A 13,224-nucleotide genomic window follows, 5' to 3' on the forward strand; every position below is an offset into this window, starting at 1 on the left:
TTCGGCCATCGTCGCGCTTACAAGAGGTTAGAATACGTCCTCTGAGTAGTGCCACTTCTTCATCCTCTCATGTTGGACCGAGGGCAGACTGGACGCTACAGTGACTCAACATCGCAAAGTGGTTTTACGAGACGGGACGGCCTGGGGCTCGCTGGTTAGCATGCTAGCTTCGGCAGAAGAAAAGCAGTGATAGAAATAGAAGCAAAACAAGAGTTAAAGTTTGCGTTTTTGTCCCCCCCACACGCTGGAGTCAGCTCCCGGCAAATAAAGGATTGAAGTTTGACTCTGATCTCGCAATGTTTCTTATCGGCTGGTAAGTAAATTATATAGTGGTGGAGGAAGTACGCTCCTCCTTTACCTATATAAAACCAGTAATTCCACAGTGGAAAAAAATACAGTTACAAATGAAAGTCCGCATTCACTATTCTTAGTAAAATATACTTAAAAGTAGTCATTATGCAGAATGGCCCCTTCCAGAATGTTTTTATTACTATAATTATAACATTATTGGAACATTATTGATACATTTAAGTGTAAGATTTGATTTTATCCTGTGATAAAACATTAACATAACATATTTGTCCAAAAGTTTACCAATGAAGAAATAGTACTGCAATAAAAGTAAAAAAAAAAAAAAAAAAAAAGCATTTCAAAAGAAAATGCACTCAGTAGAGTGCAGATCTCCACGAAGACTAATGTCAAGCAACATACACCAGACTTAAGAGAGAAAAATTCAAATTCATAGTAAATGATCCAGATCTGCCCCGAAATTGAATGGGTTCTTCCCTGGCCCATGCCCTGCCCCTCCGCCAAATTCTTTGAGAATTGGTTCAGTACTTTTTGTGTAATCCTGCTGACAAACAAACAAACGAACCAACAAACAGACACGGGTGATCACATAGTAAATAAAAACTTAAGTACAATATGGGACATGGCCATGCCCAGACAAAAAAAATTAAAAAAATATATGATAAACTATAACTATAGTATGTTGTATGTAACGCAAACAAGATGAAATGCATAAAAGTGGGGCATTACACAGGATAAAAACATTAACACGCCATATGTAATTTTATCTCTCAGTTGCAATGAAAGATGTATTAAATGTTATAAATGACACCGAATGAACCATCTGTTGACCATATATATGAATTATTCCAGCAAAAATAATTATTCCAGCAATAGCATCCCTTGCATTGATTCCTGCATTTTTTGGGGATTACAGAATCATTGACTGCCATCTGGTGGCACTGTCACTGTAAGAGTCTGCAGCGCTGCAACAGGGCTGAGCGCTTTCTGGAGGAAGTGGTAGGATAGTCAATGGGTTTTTGAGTTCATCTGGAATATGAAACAGATTTACAGAATGTAGATAAGATAATATAATATCCAGCCTCAAACTTAGAGCACTGAAAGCTCTCAGATCAGGAACAGTTTGAGGTCTCACACCACCATACCCTGTGTCTTTTACTGTGCTTTCAGAGACAGACTTCCCATAAATCCTGCAATTTATTAGCGCAGAAAGTTGACTGAGGAGAACTAATTCTATGGGGGGGCAACAGCTGTGTTGTTGTTTCGGTTGTTGCTGTCGGCTGTGAGGTACAGAGCTCCAGATGCCGTGTGGCAAAATCAGATGAGGTATTCACTGTGCTCTGTAGACCTGAAAATTCAAGGCTGTCTCAAATGCAAGCTGAGCACCTTCCTGTAATACGTAATGGTGGCCAGTAGAGCGCAATGCTAACACAACTCAGGCCAAAATTAATACTTTATAATGGAAAATCCAGCACTTTTACTATTACTGGTTGCATCTAATGTTGGAAATAAAGGTTATTGGTCTCCTGATTCGCTGATGACAAGTCTCTTCGGATATGAGTATCAGCCAAATACTCAAGCTGTGATTTAAAACATAACACTTTGATCTTGCTGCTGGAAGAGAGGGAAACCTCTTTGTGCGCTTTGGTGTGTTAGACAGTAATTTGGCTTGAAGTTACAAAACATACCACCTTGTGTCAGCGCTAAAATGGCACAACATGCACAAATGAGCCTTCTATCTATGACTATGCAGCATCTTTGCGCTATTTGAAAATTGTGTCCCTTTTTTTTTTTCTCACTCTCCTATCTTGAGGGGATACAGAGAGCAAAGTCAGAGAATTTTCGCTCCTGATAGACTGCTGGTGCAGGGAGCCTCTTCAGCCCTAATAGAGAGTCTCTATTTCAGGCTCTTCAATTAAGCTGCTCTGTTCAGCCAGCTGACTGGCTGCTGTGGAGAATCTGTGTCCTCAGAGTCTTTATCCTGTGTCCTCATCTCACTTTTCCAAATGATTTACAGTGCAAAGTTTTCCTTTTACTTTGGTTTAGTCCCAAAAAAAAAAAAAAAAAAAAAAAAAAAAAAATATATATATATATATATATTTATATATCACCGTATTCCTCTGTATTCCCTTTTTCTCTTTTTTGTTTATTTCTTACATTATTAATATTGATAATAAAACAACTTAGTGTTGAATCCCTGCAGTACTACAAATCTCTTCAAAAGAAAGTCATGCAAGTCAAAATATTTTTGTTAGCACAACTTTTTTCTTTTCTTCTCTACTTTTTCACTCTAATCTTCCCCCACATCCTCTTTCTTATCTCTACTGACATATTCGCTGAGTGAGGTTTGCTTGTTGAGTCCAGCATTCATTTTTCCGAAGGTGTCTTCGCTTTCAATGAGTTTCTGAATCCAAGTCTAAACAGAACATTAACATTTGGCTCAGCACAGAGGGAAAATCACAGACAGAGTAAACTCTGACTTTCCGAAACAGCTGCTTGAATGATAAAGAATATTTCTGCTAAAGGTTGTGTTTTGCTCGTTGGGAGTCTCTTCAGCTGTGGGAAAGCTGTTCCAGGTTCAATCAGAAGAAAATGTTTCAAAAGTTCCCTCCAAACTGCAAAAAACATTTAACACCCAACATCTGCGGCCCCAAGCATGAATGAATATACCAAAAAACTTCACTCTCTCTTACTTCTATAGTATCATTCTCCTCTTAAGTGAAAGTTCTGGTATTCAAAATGAATATTTCATCTCCATTTCACACCTGGCACTCCATCTTAGATGCCACACATAATGCGGAGATGACACACCATGATGGCACAGACATGATCAGAGGATGGACAGAGAGAGGGAGTGGTAAATATAGCATCAGAGTCTTGGCGGGAGCCGGCGACAATCTAGGACCTAATCTGAAGCAGTTATCAGCATCTGTTGCCTGGCACCCAGTTCTGTGGGGGTTTTAGTTATTCATCTATTGCTCCATATCTGTCACTTCTTTGCATCTGATTCCCCGTTCAGAGGATGCGTTCAAGAGCGTGGGAGGATGTAGCCTCTCAATACACCCCCCCCCCCCCACCCCCTATGAGTCAGTCTGTCAGTAATGCACACATATATTTATTGCTTGGCTCACCTGATTGGATGTGGAGCGGTGAAAGAGGTTAAAGTTGGGAAATTGATTTGTTTTGCCAGTGGCCATGTTAAATGTAAATTGTCCGAGTGCCTGACCTTGAAGCAGTCCTGACTGATCATTTGCATATCTCCAGAGTGGTAATGTGTCTTCAAGCAGTAGACTGTGCCACTGTTACTGATGTATTTGTTTTCTAATCATGTGGCAGCTGCTAATGTCTAGCGACTGCTGTTATGCCTGTGCTCACTGTATATGCTGGCGAGTCGCTTGCTTACAGTGCTTTGATGGAAAGCATTGATTAAACCCTACAAAGTGTGCAAAACAAAACAAGTGGTCCCTGTTACCTCAGTTATTCAAGTTTATGTTGACTTCAGTCACTAAAAGATGAACACGATCTTTGGAAGGACTAACTGAAAAAGACATAACCAATCTAATTTATGACTGCGACAACAAGAAGTCTCAGAGCTTAGACAAACTATAGCCCACTTGGGTATGAGCTGACAAAAATGGAGACTACCACAAATCACAGGCTTACAAGAGAACAGAGAGAAATGGAGGTTTGGCGTGTTTCGATGTGATTTATCGGCACCCTGGGTGACATCGGAACCAACTTCTTAACAAAGTTCTTTTCTCCCCAACGAGACATACCCACCACATCAATTTGGACATCCACTGCAGTCTCTGTTATTAAGGCGTGTATGTTGATCAGCATAGGGCTTGGAAGGTTTTATGAGGCTGTTTGAGCTGAGTACACTTAAGCTGATTTTCCTGTAGGCAAGCTGTTTTTGTAAACTATGCAGGGAGAAATACATCGACTGATTTTGACGGCTTCAAGGCACTGTAGGCCCAACTAAATTTGATAAAATGTGTCATTACAACTAGAAATGATTGCCATCTTAAACTCAAATACTCTTCAACCTAAGTAGCTTTGAAAACTTGAAATGTGACTTATTGAGTCCTTTATGTTGTATACAAAAACTTAAAAGGAGTATCTATCCATGATGAGCTATCCATGATCTAAAGTTCAATATTGCATTTCAATATTTGACCCAATCTCCCTCACTCAAAGAAAGGGGCAGAACATCTTAAATGAAGATTATTTTCTTCTCTGTAGCTGGAAATATAACATTATCAATACCACACATACAGAAAACTAATAATATTGTCATTCATCTATGAGCTATAAACATAAAAGGGCAATGTGACATTCTGAAGATATCATGTCTTTCCTGCTCCCACATGATAGTCAAAGTACTGTCTAAAAACTGCTATTTGAATAAATAATTGCACAATACAGAACACACATCTCTCTTTTGGAAGAGGCAGCCTGTTTATCCAGGCAACCATCCAGCCTAAAAGCACCAGATAGCAAAATTATGAATGGTAATTTAATCACATAATGGCTCCAACACTCTCCAAAAGTCTAATTCCTTGCATCTGCTCCTCAGTAACAAGTATGTAGTGTGAATTTTAATGATGGGCATTGAGGACAATTGTTTAATTCCATTTTAGACGACTCTTTTCGTGACTGATGGAAAATGATCTTCAACGGATTCAGTATAATTACTCAAAGGAGAGTGCATGGATATGCATGCCTGATATGAACACTCACAGAACTGAGTTAGATTATCTACTTCATAAGAAATATCTAAGCTATAAGAACTCAAGGATGGCTCTTTATTGTTCCTTCTCCTATTTTCCAGGGCACATTTAAGTATTTATCTGCAGAGATGGCATACTTGAGGAGACAGTTCATAATATTTATAACTGTGTTATTAAGCCTTTTAAAATGAATGACGAGTCCCACCAGAAGTGACTTTTTAAAAGTGTTACTGTTGGTCTTTCATGAGTCCATGCAGTATTTGTTGTTGATTTAAAGCTTAATAAGAATTCAGTCCATCTGTGAGACTGATGCTGTAATTCAGCAGCCGTCTGCACAGAGAGGAAAAACGAACCTTCATATTCAACCCCATCACCAGGCACAAACGATAATATCGGACAATTCTGCAAAACCCGAGATTATGTTCACTGACAACAATTTTATTCATCAAGTGCCAACGTTTCTAAATTCTCGCTTTCCATTAGATCTGCACATGGCAATCACAGTATGGTTAAGCACAGAAGTTAAGGTTCTGTAATTGAAGACAGGCTTCAGTCTCCTGCATGAAAGTTGGACGTGTTACGCGGCCATCCACCTCCCTGACTTCCACACCCTTACTTCCTTACTTTTAGCCCCCTTACATACATTATAGTGTACACTGACTGTTTGCTAAGCCCTGTGCCCTTTAGTTACTGTTGCCTTTCAAGCAAGTTTACAATGACACGAAAATTCACCATCACAAATTCTTGGTAATTTTTAAAACAGCTGGTCCTCGATTTCAGACAGCAGTAGACAAAGGCAGGCTCCTCATTTCATCGATTTTGTTGGCTGAAATGAAAGCTGTGCCTGCCCAATTTTATCAGCTCTCTTCAGCTGACTTTTGAAAGTTTTCCGCTCACACATTTTAACATGAGAAGCCTGAAAAGATTTGATGACACAATATTGTGCTAAAAGGCAGAGACTAAAGCTGCATGTCCCAGACAAAAGTCGGCATCCCCACCACCTGATGATCCATGTAGGAGAAATGAAAATGTGAGATCAGACTGTTATTTCGTTCTAACGTAGCACTGTCTGGCTTACATAATTGTTCATGTTTTCCAACAATGTTTTTATTTTTAACATTACACGAGAAAAGGCGTTTTGAATGAGGACAAACTGATGTATTGGGCAAATGTTAAACTATCTTGGGTAATGTCGGCTAGGGATGTTGGGGTGTAAACTTCCCCATGTTCCAATGTGGAGCACAGCCGCTAATGTTTGTCTCAACTTTGATAACCCCCAGGATCGGCTTCCATACAGAGGGGATAACCGTCACACTGAATATAGTGTAATATAGTTACCACTAACACCTATATCAGTACATATTGATTTTAGTTGAGTGGATTCATTTAAGTTCTGCATGACATATAGCTAACGGGACAAACTCTAAAATGAAAAGAACTTTGACTCAAAAAGTCAGTTCTTTATGGTTAATCAGTCTCTTTTTAAATCAGAGGCTCTCCTGCATGTGTATGTTTATTGCCCAGGTGAACATAAAATACATTCAGTAGTCCTATTTGCTTTCCTTCCTATGGATTTTGGCTGTAACTAATCAATAGTTGAAGGATGAATTGCTTTTTGAGCAGGTAGACGTATTCCACTGAAACAAAGCAAGGCTGGGTGTTGTTCAGCTGGTGCGGTTCTGAAAGCCAGGCACTTTTCACTTTTATGTTGAAATGGTGTCACCATTACTCCAGAGACACAAATGTTGAGGGCTTTCAAAGCATCTCTCTACCCTCCTTTGTATCAAAGATCTGTTTGAGGGGATTTTTAGGGTGTATTCCTGTGAGAAAACCAAAATCTGAGCAAATACTCCAAGAAATCAATGTATGATGTTAACGATTTTTTTTTCTCCCAATAAGTGTTTAGAGGAGGAAGAGCAGCAGGTAGCACAAACACAGAAGAGAATGATTTTATGAGACAGAACAAAGTCAGCATGTCCAAATATCACTTTCATGACAAGATGTTTTGAACTCATCACAGTCTGTGCGCTAAACACAATCAAAGTGATCTGTAGTTGGACTCGAGAAAACACCATTTGACTTTGCAGGTGAATAAAGTAATTCTCTCTCTGATGTTAAAATTGCAGGCTGTGACTGCTCATATAGTGCAGTGTTTACCTCCAGCTTTGTTATTATCACTCACAGGCCGGATTGATTTAAAGGCCCAATCATGCTAGCTGAAGTAGATTGTTTGTTTATGTGTCTCTCTTGGTCTTGGTATTCTTTTTGCGCTTTCAGTCTCCAAAATTGGCCACAATTTCTCACGACAGCGAAAATCCCTAGAATATCCGCCTTATACTGTCATTTTCATCAGTCAAGAAGAACATTGGAAACTCTGAGATGACAGCCAAATTGTAGAGTGCAGCATTTGGAACAGCTACTAAAAGAAACTCGAAGGGAGGGAGGACAAGTTCTTTTTAACAGATTTAAACTGAGTTAAAATGAATTTAAGCACCATAGCAGAGGAGGAGGGGTAAGGCGAGGCTTTAAACGACGAGGTATTTTCCTCCATATCAAACACAGACCATGCCAAGGAGGAAATTGGGCACAGCCAAAAATGTCTGAATTCCACTGCCCAAAAATTTTAAGTACTCAGTCATACTTCACTCTTATCTAATTGAGTTGGAAATTAAAGACCCAGAATAAGGTTAGTGACAGAGCTTTTATAAATGAGGTATAATAATAGCCAAAGAAAATTGGATGTACTGATCTTATCAAGTCAGTTTTAGGATTACCCGGTCCTGTGGAAGGTAGACTACACCTAGAAGGAGTAATGTAAAGTGTGTATAATATTTTTTTGTGAGAAATGAACTATCATATGGATGCTAGTTGCTCAATATAATGATACAGTGTGTGTGTGATTCACGTGCATACACTAAAATGTGAAAGAATTAACTGCCTTTATAGAATAAATGCACATAAATGTCACAACAGCAACTGCAATCATTACTGCTGTGAGCCTTTGTCCGAATAAAGTCTTTTTAAAGATAGCACATTGTATAAATTACTCCATTAATGACAGGAATGTAACAAAGTTACATGTTGAATTGACAATTATGTCTGAAACCCACACTGCCCTCAACAAAGTAACAGATTTAAATTGTTTCTGTATTCGACTTTTACAGCCCATGAGGTTCAAAGCATTCATGTGGCTTTCATGCTAAAATTAACTTTGTCCATGAGAATACCATCTAAATGTCATCGCAACATCATACCTTACATCTCTTTGTGTGTGAACACCGCTGACCCATGGCTGATTGGCCACAGAGCTCACACACCTACTGTACCAGTTTTTCTTTTTTTTAATGTTCTTTCATTTTCGTGTCACTCCATTGCCTTCCCAGACGCACTTTGTATTTTGAACTCTCAGCATCCCAGACCACGCCAAGTGAACTTTGTCTCTTAGAAATCAGAAAGTCAGCTACTTGATAAAGTCAATGTATGTATGTATTTGTGCACAATACTTCCTCTATTACATCTAATAAGTTTTTATTTACACGTCAACTCTTGTGGACCGCAGGATATAATATTAAGGCTTCAACTAACAATTACTTTCAGCTTTGATCAACCTGTTGATTATTTATTAAATTAATCAGTTAATAGTTTAGTCTATAAATTGTCCAAAAATACTTAAAAAGGTCCATCGAATCTTTACAGAGCTCAAGATAACATCCTTAAATGTCCTACCTACTGCTAACTCAAAAATATTGAATTTCAAATGAAACAGAAAGAAAAAACAGTGATTCATCAAATTGGAAAGACTGGATCCAGAGAATGTTTGGCATATTTTGCCCCAGTGGTGGCAAATGGTGCTCTACAGGCAATGCTGGTCTAGTTCGCCAGTTAGTTCACCACTTTGGCCCTGAATGAATTAGAACTATTAAGCAATAATGAATGGATTACCATTTAATTGGGTACAAATGTTCACGGTGTCCAGAGGATGAATTATAATTAGTTTGAGAAGATCTCCTGTCTTCCCGTCAAGCGGGTGAAATTAACTTATCCAATGAAATATCTGCGCCTCTACTTGATGGCTTGGCACCAAAAGTTGTGCAGACGTTCATGTTTCCCAACGATGAATTGTTATGACTACTCCTCCGCTTTTTCTCTATTGCCACCATGACATTGACTTTTGTGGTAAATGTTTCCAAATATTGTATGGTCATGAAATTCAGGTAGAGATATTAATGTTTTCCCAAAGAATTAATTGTAATTACTTTGGTTTAACTTGACTCGTGTATGGTCCCGTCAATTTTCCAGTACTTTTATGACCAAATAAAAACTGACATTCTGCTAATTAGCAAATGCTGACATGTTGAATTAAGATTGTGAACATGGTAAACACACCCACTAAACATCGGCATGTTAGCCTTATCACTGTGAGCATGCTAGCATGCTTTGTGTGAGCATTTAGTTTAAAGCACCACTGTGCCTACATTAACTACAGCCTCATGGAGCTGCTAGCATTGCTGCAGATTCTTAGTCTTGAGGCTTATTAAACGACACAAATCATTAATTGATTAACAAAATTGTTTGACAATTAATTTTCTGTTTCCTCAAACTCGTTGTTGAGCTGGCCTCCCCCCAGGACAATCTAGTGGCTGTCTTGTATCTGCTTTATGCTTTGATGTCTCTGAATAACTGTGTTGCACGTAATGACTCAAACCATTATACAGTAACTAGGTCAAGACAGGAGAGACTCAAGTTGGGCTTTTACAACCTCTTCTTGTCACATTTTCATCTACAGTACCAGTCAAAGTTTTAGAAGGCCCCCATTTTCACAGTTTTTTGTGTAATTTAAGCAGTTCAAGTACAGAGAACAACCTTAAATGGTAAAAAGAGGTCAGCAGTAAACTGCTCAAGGTAAAAAAATAAATAAATAAATAAAAAAAAAAGTTAAAAAAAATTAAAATGACCAAAAAATACGATATTAAGATATTAGTTAATTAATGCCATGGAAGTAAGACTTGAAAGTGAAATCAACACAGCGTATGTGCGTGCGTGGGGGTGTCACTTGTTCGGAAAGGCATACATGCAACTCTAAATAATGTAAGGATTTTTTTTTAAAAATTAGAAAACACTTACAGCTCTCACATCAGATCAAACATAATATGTGAAAGGATGAAGTTTGTCTTGTTTCAAACCATTGAGGAGGATGATTTTGACAGCCAGGATAATTGAAAATATTCATTACTATATGTAATTTATTACTTTGTCATAAATCAGCCTTGGTGTTTTTGGATTCACTGCGCTCATTAGAGTTTTAATAAAAAACTGAACTATGAAAATGTTGCTATTTTCTGAAGGGCAATGAAATATAATGGGAAAAGTTATATAATTTTTCATGTTTTTCAGTATAAGGTATCACCACATTTGACAAAAACAACACTTCAGGTCCATTCCACTATGTTGACACACTCTGTTGTGTGCATCTTCACACATGTAATCGCGCCTTTAATTTTGCAGACTGCAAATATGACTTTGTCTTTCAAGTGACGTGATTGAATCATTCAGAGCCCTATGTGATATATTGGATTTCACATAGGATTTGTTTTGGTTTTTGATTTGCTCTGCTGCTGAAAGCTTAAGAAGTTGCCGGAGTCAAAACCATTTATCTCTAAGTGGTGGGCTTTATTTTACACAACAGCCATCCTGATGGTGCTGGTCACTTCTTCGGTCAATCCATTATTTGTCTCTCTACATTTTCTCTGCATTTTTTCTGTGTGTGTTAACTCTGTAGTGTGGTTTGGGTTTTGGATAATGAAAGCTGGGCTTGGATCTTTTTTGAAGTGCATATAATCAATACTACTGACATTCATCTGAATTCATTTATCCACACCCCCACTATATCTTTGGGTCTATCAGGCTGAAGGTCTGCTCACTTTCCCCCCTTTATGATACACATGTGATTTTTTTTTTATACTCAAAAAGATTAAGACTCCACTGTCCTTCTATTAGCTCTTTCCTTCTGTTATTTTTTTTGCAGCCTCTCAGGCCCATTGCTTCTTCGGCTGTTCTGTAATTTTTCAGAGGACCACTGTGGCTCATGTCCATCTCATTGCCTTTACTTCGTTATCTTGACCACAACATCTCCGTCTCTTTCTCTCTATCAAGCTTTGATCTACCTTTTTGTTTATCTAGCTTTCTTTCTATATGATTGTTAAAATGGAATGCATTGCATTCTCTAATTTAACAGTGAAGTGACATCTGCCTGCATTTCCAATTGAATAACTCCTGTACCTACCTTGAAGTTCAAGGTAGGTACAGGAGGTAGGTTACACCCATTCATCAAGTGTAAATGATGAATGGGTGACAGATAATGGCTGCAGACTGATTCTTACCAGATAAAGAATGACATCAAACCCTCTATATTTACAGCATTACTGCTCTTAACGGATAGATTACAGGATACTAAAACATTTGCAATCATCATGGGTCACATAGTGAGTGTGGTTTTTATATACAAGTTATGCAATTAGAGATGATGCAGAGTGAATTATGAAGCTATGGGATGTTTTTGGTTTTCATCTTGGCATGAAACGGAATTTTGAATAATGTGACATGGGTTAGTTTAGTGGGAAAAAAAACGGTGGTTTACCTTAACACTAAAAGCATCTTCACAATTAACCCTTTTAGAGGCTACAGTGTTATCACTGATTTCAGTGAATGAGTAAATTTATGCTTGTGACAAAAAACAAACATTGTTGCTCTAAGATGGATGTGACTAGTCAATGTTTTAATATTTAAGAATAATTAAGAGTCAGTTATTGGAAGGAATGTATCTAGTTCACTGTCCAATAATTAACAAGAGACTTGCATTATTTTTTTTGGGGGGGGGCACATGGATGCAGGGTAATAAGCTGTAAACACAACACTGACACTGGCAGACACGGAGCAGCATTAGCATTAATTTGTCATGTTCTTGGCCACCTGACATATTTAAGTTTAATATTCAGTCTGTTGCTTTCCACCAACTTCTGCCGTCCACCGGCTAACTCGCTAACTTTGTCTGTTTGCCATTTAAGGCTGGATAGGAACCATACAATGGTTTTATCAGAGCTTTTTCCCCAACAAGGGGATTAGTGCAGCTTTAAAGTCGCTATATTTGAGTTTTCTTTGCCGTTGAATGTGGTTGCTTGTCGGGAGCTGATGGTGGTGATGATAATGGTCGCTTGCCAAGAGCTTCAGCCATTGTTGTGGTTACAAGACAAGAGGTTAGAATACGTCCTCTGGGCAGCGCTTCTTCTTCATCCTCTCATGTTGGACTGAGGACAGACTGGACGCTTCAGCGGCTCACTATCGAAAAGTAGTATTACGAGACAGGACGGGCCGGGGCTAGCCTGTTAGCATGCTAACTGCAGTAGAAGTAAAGAAGTTAACGGAAGCAAAACGAGTTAATTCAAAGTACTTTCTCATCATTGATACTTTTGCACATAAACCATCACTATAGGCTTTTAAGACTTTGCAGATATTGTTTTTTCCCTGTTTGTTTCATAAGATCAGAAAAATGGTGAAGCATAGAGGATTGAACAAAGATAAGCTCGAATAACAGTTTCTGACATAATGACAATCAAACGTCTAAATGTAACTCATTGCAGCGATCTAATCTAATTCAAATGCCTCAGTAAAAATGGGAACAACTCGGATAAATAGTAGCAGATGAGGGCTGTATCAGGTTCTGAACTCTCATGGAGTTAGTTTGTGTGTTGGGGGCTATAATTCATAAAATCTGGCTTTCATCCAATCAGCAAGCAGCGGGATCAGGTGCGGGTCAGCCAGATGAAAAACACCTTAAAATCTCAGCTGTTGCTTTATCTCAGGGCAACAGAAATTGTATGATTAACTATTAGGAATTACACAATTTACTATGTAAGATTTATATAATTGATAAACAGTGACTAATTATAGCTGCATTTCTAAATGCCAAAGCACTGCGAAGATTAAATTGATCCTATATCAGTGCATGTTTGGATGATGTATGCTACAGCATAGACATTTTTTATTTTATTTGCTTGCCTTTTTATCAGTGAAAATTGGAGCAGAGTGTGTCTCAGCAATTACATTTACTCAAAAGCTATCCACACAAGAATATGCTGTAAATGAGCACCAACAAAAACCCAGTATTTCCTCACAGTTGAAGAGTGTA

This window comes from Xiphias gladius, chromosome 21 (assembly GCF_016859285.1).
Source record: "Xiphias gladius isolate SHS-SW01 ecotype Sanya breed wild chromosome 21, ASM1685928v1, whole genome shotgun sequence".
NCBI classification, from domain to species: domain Eukaryota; kingdom Metazoa; phylum Chordata; class Actinopteri; order Istiophoriformes; family Xiphiidae; genus Xiphias; species Xiphias gladius.